This window comes from Mustela putorius, unplaced genomic scaffold, assembly GCF_011764305.1.
Source record: "Mustela putorius furo isolate JIRA1106 unplaced genomic scaffold, ASM1176430v1.1 tig00000228_pilon_pilon_pilon, whole genome shotgun sequence".
Lineage (NCBI taxonomy): Eukaryota > Metazoa > Chordata > Mammalia > Carnivora > Mustelidae > Mustela > Mustela putorius.
In genome coordinates, this window is record NW_025421322.1 from 33,400,513 (window position 1) to 33,415,745 (window position 15,233).

The following is a 15,233-nucleotide window of genomic DNA, read 5'->3' on the forward strand; positions in this document are numbered from 1 at the left end:
TTCTGGATCAGATGGTAATTATGTGTTTAACGTTTTGAGGGGCCATCATATTTTTTTTCTACAGCAGCTGCACCATTTTCCATTTCCACCCATAGGGCACAAGGGCTCTCTCCCATGGCTCTGCATCCTTGCCATGTTAACCTGTTATTTTGTTATCACTTTTTTTTTTTTATGATGGCCACCCTAATGGGTGTGGGGTATCGGGCTCTGAGGCATGGAGAGAGAAGACTGTGAGGGGGCGGGGCACCTGGGTGTCTCAGTGGGTTAAGCCTCTGCCTTCAGCTCAGGTCATGATCTCAGGGTCCTAGGATGGAGCCCCGGGTGGGGCCTCTCTGCTCAGCGGGGAGCCTGCATCCCTCCCTCTCTCTGCCTGCCTCTCTGCCTACTTGTGATCTCTCTCTGTGTGTCAAATAAATAAATAAAATCTTAAAAAAAAAAAAAAAGACTGTGAGGGGGCAGGAGCAGATTTAATGGGCTCTGTTTTATTCTGGTCCAGTACTCCCAGGCCTCCGCTCTGGTGCAGGTGCAAGAGAGCAGAGAAACCGCCACGGGTTGTGTGGGGAGAGGGGGTAAGAATTCTGGCATCAAGATCTGAGTCAGGATGGTTACTAGAATCTGACATTCTGGCTTTTTGGTCTTCTTCTATACTTGGATTCACCCCATCACTGAAACCACAGTCTGGAAGGGCACCAGAATCAAGCGCCTGTTCTAAAGGGCGTGTCCTGATAAGGCTGATCACGTTTTTAGCAGCAGTGGTTTCAGGAACACTGTTTCAGGGCTTCTGTAGCTGCTTCCTTGACACCACCGTACAGGTAGTACAGGTGGGACTACTTAGCCCACTGAGAGCCCCGCACCACAGTAAGCAAAAGGCCCAGCCAGAGTACCGGCCCAGCAACAAAGGTCACCTCTCTTGGCATCCAGAAGCAAAGGGTCAGGCCCCGGAGGGTGGAGAGAGCCCAGTGCAGGTTGTCCAAAGACACAAAAGTAAGTCCTAAGGCCCACTGGCCCTGGCTTTCCCACCCCTTATTAAGAGCCAGGCAACAAGGTGAATTAGAATCGCTCTCTGCCCCGTTAACTTGCAGTCTGACCACATATACGCACACAGTCACAACCACACGGTTGCTCCCAATGCAGTGAGCACCGATGGAAAGCAAAGAAGAGCTGTGCTGCACAGCCTGGGGATGAGGTCAGGGACATGGAGCTTGGTGAGAAGAGCAGAACAGAAGCATTACAGAAAAGTATAGACCACAGCGTCGGCCACGTGCCTGGGGCTCGAGAAGACCACTGCTGCTGATGCTGGTGGCGATGATGTCTGCCAGCCCAGAGCTCCCCTGCACAGCTCTCTTCTTCTTGGATGCTCAAAGTTTATTCAAGCAAAGCCACTGTTGCTCCAAAGATGATCAGCCTTGTCACAACACGCTTTCTAGAACAGTGATGCCCCATAGGAAGATACTGTGAGTGACATGTGTGGTCTTTCCTGGCAGCTACATTTAAAAAATGAAAAGAACCAGGTGCAGTCCATTTCCGTATTTTACTTAACCCAAAGTACCTCCAAACCGTATCATTTCAACATACAGTCAGTATGAATACTACTCATGAGACAGTCTATATCCTTTCTTTCCTATTAAGTCTGCAGCCCCCAGGGTGCACCATACTCTGGGAGTATATCTCAGGTCAGATGTTTGGTCTCTACTCAAAATGCTTCATCGATATTCGAGTTCATGTTCATGAGATGCGGTCTCATAAAATTTGCAGTTGAAAAATCAGACGTGTATACCCAGTGGCTCCAAACATCTTCAAATGTTTTCCAACAATGATGTACTAATGTAAAAATATATTACTCTGTTTTAGTTTTTAAGTTTAAATTTAAATTATTTAAAATGAATGGAACTTAAAAATGCAGTTTCTCCCTCATACTGGCGCTATTTCGAGCACTCACTGGCCACATGTGGCCAGTAGCTACTCCTTGCCAAGCACCGCTTTGGAGCCCCAGGACATCCTTCTGAATGGTGCTCAGTGGGGCTCAAATTCTTTCTTGAGGTTGGTTTTAAATTCTTCAAAAAACACTCCCAACTCCCTGAGAGCCCTGCCATTTTCAGGGAGATCGTGGAGATTGATAAAGAGCTTAAGTTCTGGCTGGAGACTGAAGACACTTCATAAGAGTCGCTTTTTGGCATGGTTCCTGGCTGGGATTGCCTTTGTGGTCCTAAAACCTAACCTAAAATGCATCTGAGTAAGAGGCTAACAGGCTTGCTTTCCAAATCCCTATGCCCAACTCAGGTCGCAGGACAGCGAGTGTGACCCGTGCACACAGACACCGAAATCTCAGCAGTACTCACGAGTGCCGAGGCTCGGGAAACAAGACAGGCTGGGCGAGCACCTCGTTAGGGCTGTGGAACCCCTCCCAGGCTATGCCGTCCCTCTGTGGCCAGACTCTGGCCGCACTATCCACCCAGGCCACACAATGGCTAAGGCAGGGCCAAGCATTTCAGCTAGGGGTAGTCCCATCACCTCCTCTTGGGAGCCTGGCCTCATAGCCTGCTTTTTCTTTAGCTCATTCTCAACCAAGTCTGAAAATGACTTACAGGTAAATAGCATCTTTAACTAGCATTGTATCCAGCGATGGCCTCAGCAGGTGCACACGTTGAATCCTACTGACAAAGATTTGGGGCTATTGAATGCAAGGAGGTCCCCATTACCCACACAAATTCTCCAATTTGAAAGTTTTCTTCCATGAACTTGATCAGGTCATCTGAGGATTACACGGTACAAGATATGGTAAGTCTCAACCCCAGCTCACGCATGGAATGGTGGGTAGTCCCTGGAGCCTTAGTGGGGATGATCCCTCCCTCTCCTCTTCTCTCCTGGCTACTCCCTTCCCCTTAGCTTCCATTCAGTCATTGAAGGCAACGTTTTAAAAATCACCCCATTCATGCAGGTCCAGGCTGGGAAATAGTGTTTCTGAGATTCATGAGTCTAGTTACGTTGCTTCCTACTGAGTCACCTATTTTAACCAAGACAGATACACGAACACATATGTATAAATACGTGTCTTCATAGTAGCCGCTCTTTTATCAGTTCAAATGTTTCTCTCCGTGTTACTCCACTAAGCCACTGCAGGGGGACAGGACCTGCATTTGAATGCATGGATCCGCCTTTGGAACCCTAAGTCTCCCCTGAGTTCGATGTTTGTCTTTGGGCGAGTCACTTGACTCTTTTGAGCCTCAATGTCCTCATCTCTACTATCTGCTTCCAGGGCAGTTTTGAAGTTTAAATGAGACAACTCGGGCACACGTTCCTGTAACCCCTGGAAAAAAGCGCTCAGTAAATACAGTGCTGGTGAGCCTTGTTTTTAGCCAGTCCTTCCTGCATGTTTCAAATGCTCTTTTCCATTGTGCAAATTGAAGTCCGGAGCGGGGATGTTTGCTGTGGGCTCCAACGTCACGTGCTTGCTTTGGAATCCCAGCCGCTTGAAGACTAGCAGAGACCTTCACACCCCCGCAGGGTGCTGGAGCAGTATACTCGAGGAGCGCTGGAACCCGTCGGCAAGGGGAGGGGAGCTCCTTGGAGGAGGTGCCTTCTCAGGGGAGATCTCAGAAAATCAGTGAGTTGAGGAGGTAAGGAAATGAAATTGTGTCTTAGGCCACAGAGAAAATAAGCAAAATGACCAAAGGAAGGAAAACACAGCATTTGCAAAGGACAGAAAGAAATCTAGCCTGGGTAGAGTGTGTGTGTGTCTGTGTGTGTGTGTGTGTGTGTGTGTGTGTGTACGCATACACGCACCGGCGTGGGTGGTCACTGGAGAGGTAGGATCCTTGTCAGTTAGCAGCAGAGGCATGTGTGAAACTGAGCTTTCCTGTTTCTCTAAAGTTTGCTGGCTGTTTGGCTTTTGGAAAGTCCCTTAACTATTTTAAACTTCTGTTTCCTTATTTCAACATTGGACTTGATGATTTCCAAAATGGCTTTGGACTCTAATCTTCCATGTAGGAGAGAGCTCCGCTTTCTGTCTCTTCTGAGGAATACACTGGGGACTGCTGTTTCCAGAAATGCTTGGGATCTCCAGTGTGGTTGACCAAACCATGACCAAGGAGTTAGACAGTCTAGACCAAACTGACACGCTCCATGTGTCTCTGATACTTGCTGGGCCATCATCCCTCATCTGTCTTGGCAAGGCCACATGGGTGAAAATGCCACTTTTGCAGCTACAGAAAGGAATCCTTCATTCCACAGGGTCAATGTAGAGTGTCCTGGGGCCCGGCTGCTGGTCCGATTTCTGCCTAGGACTAAGGTTTCCAAAGGGACTGTGGGAAGCATGGGTGAGTGAGTCACTCCCTCTACCATGCGAGCCAAGGGATAAAGAAAGGGGCTGTTCTCCAACCACTCAGAGCAGGAAAGAGTACAGGGAAAAAGAAGCAACAGAGCCCTGGCAAGAGGTGGAGTCCCCCCTTGTTCTTTCTGCACCTCCTTCTCTCTTCTGGTAGAGTGCTTTGCTTTTTCTAGAATCCTCCCCTTTCCTTTTTGCCTTGTCAGTGGCTCCCAGGGGATTATCCCATCTCTTAACACCCCAGTCCAAAGCCAGTCAGCCTGGTCAGAGGGATTGGTTTGAAGTTGGCCGAAGACATTTCCTGGAACTGATGGAAGAAAAGTGTCTGTTTTCTCTTCTGGGATTGCTCAGAGGCGGATGCTTGAGAAGATGCTGTCAGAGAGGAATTCCAGCTGAGAAAGGAGAGAACTGAGTCCTGATGACCTGTGCAAGACCCTGGAGCTTGCCATCCCTGAGTCTTGTATGACCAGTAGATCGTGATTGCCCTCCTGTCTGAGGATATTTTAAGGGGGAAAAAGGGCAGGTCTTTTTCTTGCAGCAGAAAGGGCTCTGACTAATCCAAGGGGGCACGAGATCGCCTAAGCTATTCAAATAGGGATAATTACAATAATGTTGGTAATAACCCTCCTCTGAGCTCCTGATGGCACCTCGCAAATATTGACTCTTTCTCTCCTACCAACTCACAAGAGAGATGCAATTATCACCATTCTATAGCTGTGATTACTATGTTTCTGTTATGTTGAGTGATGTGGCCAAGGTCAAATTGCTTGTAAGTTCTGGTACAGGGATCCAAGCCCGCTTCTGCTTATACGGAATTCTATGGGCTTGTCACTCTATCAAATGGTCTACTCCTGCAGGGAGAAGCTGAATAAACATGGAGAAAGGAAGATAGAGAACACAGTTTGTTTGGATACCCAAAATCATGGAAAGGTTTCCCCATCAAAGACACAAACATCTAGCAAAGAGATTATTGTTGCAGGAAGAACAAGGTCTAGAGGCAACAACAAGAAAACCAGTACTACTTGCAAAAGGCACTCTCCTAAATAGAAGGAACGTTTCTTTTTCACTTGCCATGCTGTTAAGGTCTTTCCCCTGTTTTGGTGAGTAGAATAGAAACAAAGAGAAACTGATCTGTTACAAAGATACAATCTTACAGAACCCAAGGTTGGGGATTTAGCTGATTTCCAGAGAAGGTTTAGAAGTGGAAACCAACAGGACTTCAGGCTTCTAGGTCTTATTTTTACTCTTATCTGCTTGTCTCTTTTAACTATGTCTGCCTCTGTAGGCAGCTTCCCCTCATCTGTGGTCTGGGGGGCAGATTCTGGTTGTCCCAGGACTTCCTGATTGTCCTGTCTCGGCTCCCACTTTCAGCCACTTGCAGGTTTATCGTAAGAGCTGAAGGGTTTGGAGGAGGAAGGTGTCCACCCTGGTACCTTCAATCCCGATCACCACTGGAGGGACGTGGAGAGCAAAGCAACCTCAAGACACACCAGTTAGCTGCTCACATGGGACTGTGACAGGATTACAGGGTTCTTGTCTCACAGAGTGGAAGAATGCATCGCACGGACACAAAAGGTGACATGAAGTGAAAGTTTGCTAAGTGAAGGTGAGAGCAGAAAGGAAAGAAAAAAATCTCTCTGTAGTGAGAAGAGTCACAGATGAGTTGCCACTGAAGATTTTTTCAAGCTGGTCTTTTATCAAAAACTTGGCCGGGGAGCTTGTGGCCTTGAGATTCTTATGCCATCTTGGTCTGAGCAAGGACTATTGATAACACCCTTAATGACTTATTTCTTAAAAACAAAAAATAAATAAAGATTTTATTTATTTATTTGACACAGAGAGAGAGAGACAGCAAGAGAGGGAACACAAGTGGGAGAGGGAGAAGCAGGCTTCCCATGGTCTAGGGAGCCCGATGTGGGACTTGATCCCAAGACCCCAAGATCATGACCTGAGCTGAAGGCAGATGTTTAAGGACTGAGCCACCCAGGCACCAAATGACTTACTTCTTTAAAGATTGGTCATTTTCTGTGATTAGATTATAGCCACCGAAGAAAAAGGCTTCCTAACATCTGGGGCTTAGGGTGTTCTGATCTATTCCCTTCTCTCTTGTTCACCCTGGCTTTGTGCTTCTGCCTGCCAGGAAGAGTTTCAGAGTCTAGTCAGGAGCCACCTACCTCTGTCTGTACCATAACCCTTTCCTTACTCAAGAGGGCTCTGTGATGTACTGCCCAGATGTCCTCCCTCCGGAACTGAAAACCTATCATTTGAGCTGCTATCAGCCCCCTTCTGACATTGCCACACCTCAGGTCAAGCCACATTTATGGGGAAGGGGTCCTCATCCCCCAACAGGGACATCTCTGTAAGTCCCTCTGGGCTCCAGTGGTCCCAGTTGGCTGCTTAGGCCTGTTCTGTCTTGAATCGCAGCTGAACTACTTCTTCGAAACCATGTGTCCTTTGTTTCTAGCCTGGGAAAAGATCATTCTTGAATAAACTTCCTTCATTCAGGGGCACCTGGGTGGCTCAGTAGGTTAAACCTCTGTCTTTGGCTCAGGTCATGATATCATGGGATTGAACCCCGAGTCGGGCTCTCTGCTCATCGGGGAGTCTGCTTCCCCCTCTCTCTCTGCCTGCCTCTCTGCCTACTTGTGATCTCTCTTTCTCTGTTAAATAAATAAATAAAATCTTTAAAAAACAAAAAAACTTCATGCATTCAAATTTTGCTGTGAATCTGCTTTCTGGAGAACCCATCCCATGGCAGTTGGTTCTAAGGATTGCCTAAGAAAGAAGCCACGAAGATGAGACTCCAGAACCGTATACACCCCTGCTTATGCGGGGGTGAAGACCCCATTCCTGGGAGTTGGTGAGGCATAGAACATTGGTTCATCTTCCCCGGCTGGTGGGCGGGCCAGTCAGTGGAAGCCGGGGAAAGGGATGCTTTAGCTGGTGTAACATACCAGATGCTTTCCAAAAGAGTAAATATCAGGGCGGCGGAATGGAGTGGCTCTTGTTTAGTGCAGTTGGTACTCAGGGAGATGGAAATAAAATATGAGAGTGATTAATGGGCAAGTAAGGGCTAAGTGTGCAATACAAGGACTTCCTGGTTAGCTGCAAGTCCTGCAGCAAGAGGGTAGAGAAAACAGAGATTATCAGAATGCTCGAACTCCGAAGAACCACTACCCCACATAGGCAGGTTTGCTTTGCCAAGGTCCTCTGACTCCAGCTGGGAAACATCAGGGTGGATCCATGCCCTCAACCTTGACACTCCAGATTCTGAAGGAGCTCTGGGCCCCTCATACTTATTAAGGACTAGCATTCCCCCTCTCGCCTGAAGAGGATGTGGAGGCCTTGACTCTGCAAGGGAACACCAGCTGCCCTCAGGAACCGCATCTTCTTCTCTCCCTCCCCTAGCTGCTATATGGGGTCATCAGAAGCTTTTGCTGGAATGCATCTTCTCCCTTCGCTAAATCCTGCTTTCCTCCCTCTGTTTCATAGGTATGGATAATAAGAGCAGTCCCCCCGACACCCTAATTTTCATTTCAACGTTTATGGCCAGGACGGCTCCCCCTGCTACAGGCACCAGCCCTCTTGGTGGGGAAGAGATCCCAGAGTTGAGTTGCTGGATACCTGCTCCATGGAAGAGCAAATTGTTCGCTTTAAGGAAATTGGTAGTGCTACCAAGTTTCAGACCCAGATATGTCTATCTTCAAATCCCTTCTCCTTCCTCCTCCCCCTCCTCTTCCTCCTCCTCCTCTTCTTCCGCCTTCTCGTCTTCCTCCTTCTCCTTTTTTTGCATCTTATTGTGTTTTCCCATTTAGGACATATTTTTATAATTGATTGGTTGGACACAAGTCTAAATTTGCAGGCAGAGAAAAAAACGGAGCTGATAGATATGAACTATAACATGTAGTTGGGAGCAGTTGGAGACTGTGCAGAGGAGGATGAGCTAAGTGTCTGTGAATCATCCATTTGCTTTTTGATTTATTCATTTAACAAATTTTTATTAAGCCTTTATAGTATACCAGGCCCTAGACTGGGTCCTAGGGATACAGCAGGAATAAAGATTAGATTCTGATTCCAAAATTTATGGTCCAGCATAAGAAACGACACGCAAACCATTAAGTCCAATAAATCATTGAAAGGCAGATAAAGAATGGTTAAAGCTTCCATTTACAACCTATGAGAGTCACGGGGCACCATTTCCTGAAGACACGGGCCTGCAGGGCTGCTGTGCCCCCTAGGGTCAGTAAAATTCTGGCATTATCTGGAATGGAACTGGCAAGAAGACTGAGAACCCCGCCTTTCCCTTTACAACTGATCCTGGTGGGAGTCCAAAGATGGCAAGAGTCCTGAATTCCATATTTGAAAAGTGATAACTCGTGCTTTTTTTGTGATGGCAACGGACAGGAGTGGCTTCATGGCCACGCTAAGGCAAAGCAAAATCGGCAACCTTTCCACTTGAACTTCTCTAACTGGTGATGCTTTCCCTTGTCAAGGACAATGAGAGGCAAGACCCCTCCACTCAACACTGTTGTGTGGGATGCTGATAAGACACAAAGATGCGATGCACAAAGGAAGGGGGTGAAGCACGAAGAGGGGATTCCCTTTTCTTTCCTTCCTTTTGTCCGGCACTGGTTACCATAGTGCCCAGCAGTCCAGAGCTGCCATCCTACTCAGTGGGCACATACCAGAGCTTCCTACAGTAAGAAGTTAATGGGAGAAGGGCGAAGCTGTTGTCAGGTTAACACAGTGGAGAAGAGAATGATTGTAGATGGACCAGGAGGGTGAGGGGGGGGGCAGTTAATAACCAACCAACAAATGAGCACTGTTGTTTTCCCCTAAAAATAGAAATCAGAGTATGCTATTAAGTGGCTTTTGGTAGGAGAACAGATTAATTTGGACAGAAAACGGCCAAGAGGGTTTATTATCAAAAGCTGTCATGGTAGGAAAGGGGAAATTTGGGGAGTCAGAATCCAGGCTTTACTTCTTGCTCTATGCCAGTATCCCGCCCAGGGCTTGGCGCAGAGTAAGAGCTTAGGACATGCTCTAAATAAACAAATTCATGACTGACTGAAGGCACAGACACTTAGCTCATTGTCTTATACATCGTGTTCCAGTTGTTTCCAGCTATGTGTGTAACTTTCATAATCTCTCCGCAACTGGTATTTATCACCTGGGTTTTCTCTTCCTGCAAATTGAGGCCAACAGATTGATTAGGGAAATATGTACTAAATAGAAAACATAGCAGGATGTAAGAGGAAGCAGGATTGCGTTAAAGATGGATGGATCTGGGTCTCGAAATTGGTGGCAGCAGCAAGACTAGGTAAATGATGAGGTATTCCAACCCTGTGCCCTACTTTGTACCATTGAGGTTAGGACTAATTTACATCATGTGTATGTAGATTTTCACCTCATTCCAGAGAGCTACAGGGGGTGAGGGAAGGCAGATTTTAAATGTGTTTGGACTCGTAAGATCATGTTGTTCAGACATTGGTTGTAGGACTCTCCTTGCCCACAAAAGTCTAAAGAAATTAGGAAAACAGAACGCTCCCCCAACAGACCACGTTGTCGGAAGGTAGGAGCTATGACTTTGTCTCTTTAGACTCTCAGTGCCTGGGAGGTAAGAGATTCCCGTTAAATGTTCGCCTTTTAACTTAGTGACTCTGTTTACTTGCCTATGATGTTGCTGACCTTGTGAGTTTCAGGAGGATAAGAGTAATCCAAGTCATGTGACCCAGGGTTCCGGACTCTGTTGCAGGGTTCCTGTGTCACAGAGCTGAAGAATGATCTTGCGGACTAGAGGGTGAAGTCAAGTGAAAGTTTATCATGCGAAGGTGAGAACAGAGAGGAGGGCTCTCGAGCGTAAAAGGGGCCGAACGCACTGCCACTGAGGATGTTTATGGTGAGTCTTCTTTTTTTTTTTTTTTTAAGATTTTTATTTATTTATTTGACAGAGATCACAAGTAGGCAGAGAGGCAGGCAGAGAGGAGGAAGCAGGCCCCCCACTGAGCAGGACCCTGGGAACATGACCTGAGCCCAAGGCAGAGGCTTTAACCCACTGAGCCACCCAGGTGCCCCAACAACAGTCTTTTTTTTTTTTTCTTTTCAGCGTAACAGTATTCATTGTTTTTGCACCACACGGAGTGCTCCATGCAACCCGTGCCCTCTCTAGTACCCACCACCTGGTTCCCCCAACCTCCCAACCCCCGCCCCTTCAAAACCCTCAGATTGTTTTTCAGAGTCCATAGTCTCTCATGGTTCACCTCCCCTTCCAATTTCCCTCAACTCCCTTCTCCTCTCCATCTCCCCTTGTCCTCCATGTTATTTGTTATGCACCACAGATAAGTGAAACCATATGGTAATTGACTCTCTCTGCTTGACTTATTTCACTCAGCATAATCTCTTCCAGTCCCGTCCATGTTGCTAGAAAAGTTGGGTATTCATCCTTTCTGATGGAGGCATAATACTCCATAGTGTATATGGACCACATCTTCCTTATCCATTCGTCCGTTGAAGGGCATCTTGGTTCTTTCCACAGTTTGGCGACCGTGGCCATTGCTGCTATAAACATTGGGATACAGATGGCCCTTCTTTTCACGACATCTGTATATTTGGGGTAAATACCCTGTAGTGCAATGGCAGGGTCATAGGGAAGCTCTATTTTTAATTTCTTGAGGAATCTTGACACTGTTCTCCAAAATGCATCAGTCTTTTATAGGAAACGGACCAGGAAACTTGGTAAATATCTTGTCTATAACTTTTAAGACAAAGAGGTGCATTTGTAAATATTATGAAAATATCTTGTCTATCTTTAGAATGAACAAGGTCGATTTGTTATGTTCCCTTCTGTCTGGCTAATATCTTGTCTGTGACATTTCTCCATATCGGGGATTTCTGTGAGCCTGGTTACATGGTCCCGTATCAGTCTTTCCCTCCCTAGCCTCACCTGTCCCTTATCCAGCCAACAGAGTGTCCTGACGTATTATAACCACGTGTTATGGGCTGAACCCTGCCCACCCCTGTGCCAAATTCGTATGTTGAAACCCTAACCCGCAGGACCTCACAATGGGACTCTATTTGGTATAAGGGTCTTTGAAGAGAGGCATGGAGGGAAAATAAAGGTCTTCAGGGTCTTCAGAGTGCCACCAGACACCCGCATGCAGAGAACACAGAGAAATGGCCATCCACAGGCCAGGGAGAGGGGCCTTAGAAGAAACCAACGTTGCTGTCCCCTTAGTCTTGGACTTCCAGCCTCCAGAGCTTTGGGAAAGGAATCTCTGTTATTTAAACCACACAGTCTGTGGCATTTTCTTATGGCAGCCCTGGGATCAGTATGGTTATAACCTTAGGGATGGGAAGAGCTTGCCCCAGCCCCATCAGAGCAGGCTTATTATGTCTTTTATGTTTTTCTAAGAGCTCTGATCTTTCTCACATTTTTAGTTATCTTTTCTGTACCTAGCTTTTTCCTTTTGTAAATGCCACTTCAGCAGTGGGATTAAGATGTCATTAAAAACAATCCAGATTGTAGCACGTGAACACACATATGCTGAGTCTGTCCTCTCCTTCTTGAAACCCTCTGCCCAGCCAGATGGATGGAGTCCTGCCACTTGCAGCTGAGACCTGCGGGGTCAGTCCTCACTCTCTGGCTCAGAGAGACAGGGCAGGAAGGTCAGGAAGCAGCCACAACAAAGCAAGAGGGCAGGGCAGGGCCTACAAGGACCCAGCGCACCATGCCACAGTGGGCTTCTGAGACCTGTTCATTCAAACTTGAGAAGCAAGGAGCTCACTAACATGCAGATCAGACGCTGAGTCCAGCCCCCCACCATTTTCCTCTACAAATATTTCCTTATCAGAGGAAAAGTAAAAACCATCTGTCATCTACATGAGAGAAAAAGCACACACACCCAGTAATCACATACAGCCTCTGGGATTCCTGGATCCCCTGAAGCTCAGCTGGGTCGCCGGGAGAGGCAGAACCCTGGGTGGGGGGACCGCTCCCCCATGCCGTGAGCCAAGGGTCCTGGCATGGGGGAGTGGCCACATCACAAAGGTTCGGGGCAAAGCCTCAAGACATGGTTCCTCCTCCATGTTCTTCCTCGGGGAGAAACAACCAGGTAAATTCACAAGACCACTCCCAAAGATATTTCATGAGTGAACAGGTTTAAGGTCCATTCCATTTTAAAAAATATGTTTCTTTAGGTGTCATTTGCATACCATGAAGGTCTTCTGATTTAAGCACATCGTTCAGAGTTTTTTTTGTTTTTGTTTTTGTAGTATTATGCAACCATGGTGGATAACCTTATCATCTCAAAGAGAAACTGCATGGCCGTGAGCAGTCACTCCCCACCCTATCTCCAGCCTGGGTAACACTCAGTGTGTCTGGGGATATCCTTTCTCTGGACATTTCCAATGAATGGAATCAGACAATATGTAGTCTTTTGTGTTTGACTCCCTTCATTAGCCTGATGGGTTTTTTATTAAGATTTTATTTTTAATGTCTTCCATGTTATTCCTATGCTCCACCAGAAAGTGAAACCATGTGATAACTGACTTTCTCTGCTTGACTTATTTCACACAGCATAGTCTCCTCCAGACCCGTCCCTGTTGATACAATAGTTGGGTATGCTTTCACTTACTTGGGGAGCATAAGGAATAACACGGAGGACATGGGGAGATGGAGAAGAGAAGGGAGTTGTGGGAAATCAGAGGGGGAGATGAACCATGAGAGACTGTGGACTCTGAGACACAAACCGAGGATTTTGGAGGGGATGCGGTGGGAGGTTGGGTGAGCCTGGCTATTTAGAAGGGCACGGATTGCATGGAGCACTGGGTGTGGTGCATAAACAATGAATCTTGGAACACTGGAAAAATAGAATAAAATTTTTAAAAATGCTTAAAGATGTTTTTCAATAAATCAAATATTGATATAACACCTTTAAAAAAGTGGGATTAGAAAAGAAAAAAAAGGATTTTGTTTTTAAGTAATCTCTATGCTCAACATGGGGCTCAGATTCATGACGGTGAGCTCAAATACTGCAAGCACCCCCAACTGAGGCAGCCAGGGGCCCCTGCGTGGTGTCTTTGAGGCTTATTCATGGTGTAGTATGTGTTACTACTTTGTTCAATTATTTTATTGTCAAATTATATCCCTAGGGTGGGTAGAATGATAAGGTTACAGTTTGTGCATGTGTGTGCGTGAGTGTGCGTGCGTGTGTGTGTGTGTGTGTGTGTGTAAGGAGTTGGGACCATGTGGGCAGAGCAGGGGTGGGTTGTTATATCCCAAGTTATTTCAGTGTCTGTGGCTGAGGGGACCCGTATGCTGGGGCTCGAAGTTAGCCAGGAGGGCAGGGAAGGTAGCGGATGATTCTGTCTCAGAGGCAAGGCTAGGCCAGAGCAGTCTGTTTTCTCCTCCTTCCCAAGTCCTTATCAGCACATTTCCTCTGAAAATAAGAGGGATTTTCCAGTTGTTTGGATTATAGGACTCTGGGAGCTTCTGCACTACAGAGCTGATTTCTTCTGTGCTTGACCTACCTGAATTCAAAAGCTTGGTGCCCCCCTTCTCACCTCAGCCTGGAGGGTGGGCTGCCTCTTGATGCTCTGTCCCATGAGGGAAGGTCTGGGGGTTGAGTTGGGAGGAAGCTCGGTGAGGAGCTGCTTTGTGAAACACCTGCAAACCCCTCTCACCCCATCGGCGACCCAGACCTGGGTCCAGTTCTGACCTGAGCTGGAGAACCAAGGTGGTTCCTAGAGCTTTGCTGACATCAGGAGCCCATCCCAAAGAGACCATCCTACAGGCTTGTAGACAACCACGTGACGTGTTCAGCCAAGCTCGTTAACATCTTGAAGGGCTTGGGGTGCCTGGGTGGCTCAGTGGGCTAAAGCCTCTGCCTTCAGCTCGGGTCATGATCCCAGGGTCCTGGGATTGAGCCCTGCATTGGGCTTTCTGCTCAGCAGGGAACCTGCTTCCTCCTCTCTCTCTCTCTGCCTGCCTCTGCCTACTTGTGATCTCTATCTGTCAAATAAATAAATAAATAAAATCTTTAAAAAAATAAAATAAAATCCTGAAGGGCTGTCATATGGGAGGATAGGCTTATTCATAAGGAAGCAGAAGGGCCAGACAAGGACAAGCATGTGTGTTATAATGTAGGGACAACACAAGGGGAACTTTGGCAGGAGACAAGTCACCCAGGAAGGGGCTAGATATTTGGCCAGAGCACCTGGCCCAGCAGGTTATTTAGATCCCAATTAAGATTTTAGACGGAATCCTGGTCATGTCTGTTGAAAAAGCTCAGCCTGGGCTGGTGCCGTAGGCTGGTTGGTTTGTAGTTGGTGCCATAGGGTGGTTGGGGCCAATTTCTTTTTGGTGACCATAAGCCTTGTGCCATTTCCCAAAGCTCTGGGCTTTAGGGCGGAATGACTGGGGTTAAGTAGTAAGAAAGGAGTTTGTCTGTGAGTCATGCCCACGTCTTCTGACATGCTCATCTCTGTTAGCCCCAGTAAGCCCTCCTGAACCTTCCTGCTCTTCCCGAGAGAGTGCGGTGGTTCCTGCATCTAAGAGGGCCAGGGAACCTGCCTCGCAATCACTTTGATAAGATCCTTTATGAATAGCAATGACTTCCACATTATGATTTTTACATTCCACTTTAATAAGGATCATGTAGTTGTGGGCAATTTTGAATGAGATGGCCTTGTCTTCTGACTGCAGTAAGTCTTCTGGCAACAGCTGTGCTGTTTCCTGGCTCTTCACCATATTAAATTAATTTTTTCCCCACTTCATCTCCTAACCTCCTTGGGCAGCAACCCAGATGGATGGATCAAAAACTTACAGAATTTCTGGCTCTCCAAAGGTCTTAGAAACTCCTCAACAGAGTACAGAAATCCTGGAAACAGCAGGACAGACCTCTGGATGGTC

General features: G+C 47.0%; 1 long non-coding RNA gene across 1 annotated transcript; it reads left to right on the forward strand.

The window, feature by feature from the left end:
* The first annotated feature begins 3,470 nt into the window (after positions 1-3,470).
* LOC101675779 lies at positions 3,471-13,026 on the forward strand. The gene is made up of 3 exons (XR_198817.3): positions 3,471-3,617; positions 10,080-10,223; positions 12,596-13,026. It is a non-coding gene; the product is annotated as an uncharacterized LOC101675779 (long non-coding RNA).
* The last annotated feature ends 2,207 nt before the right edge of the window (positions 13,027-15,233 follow it).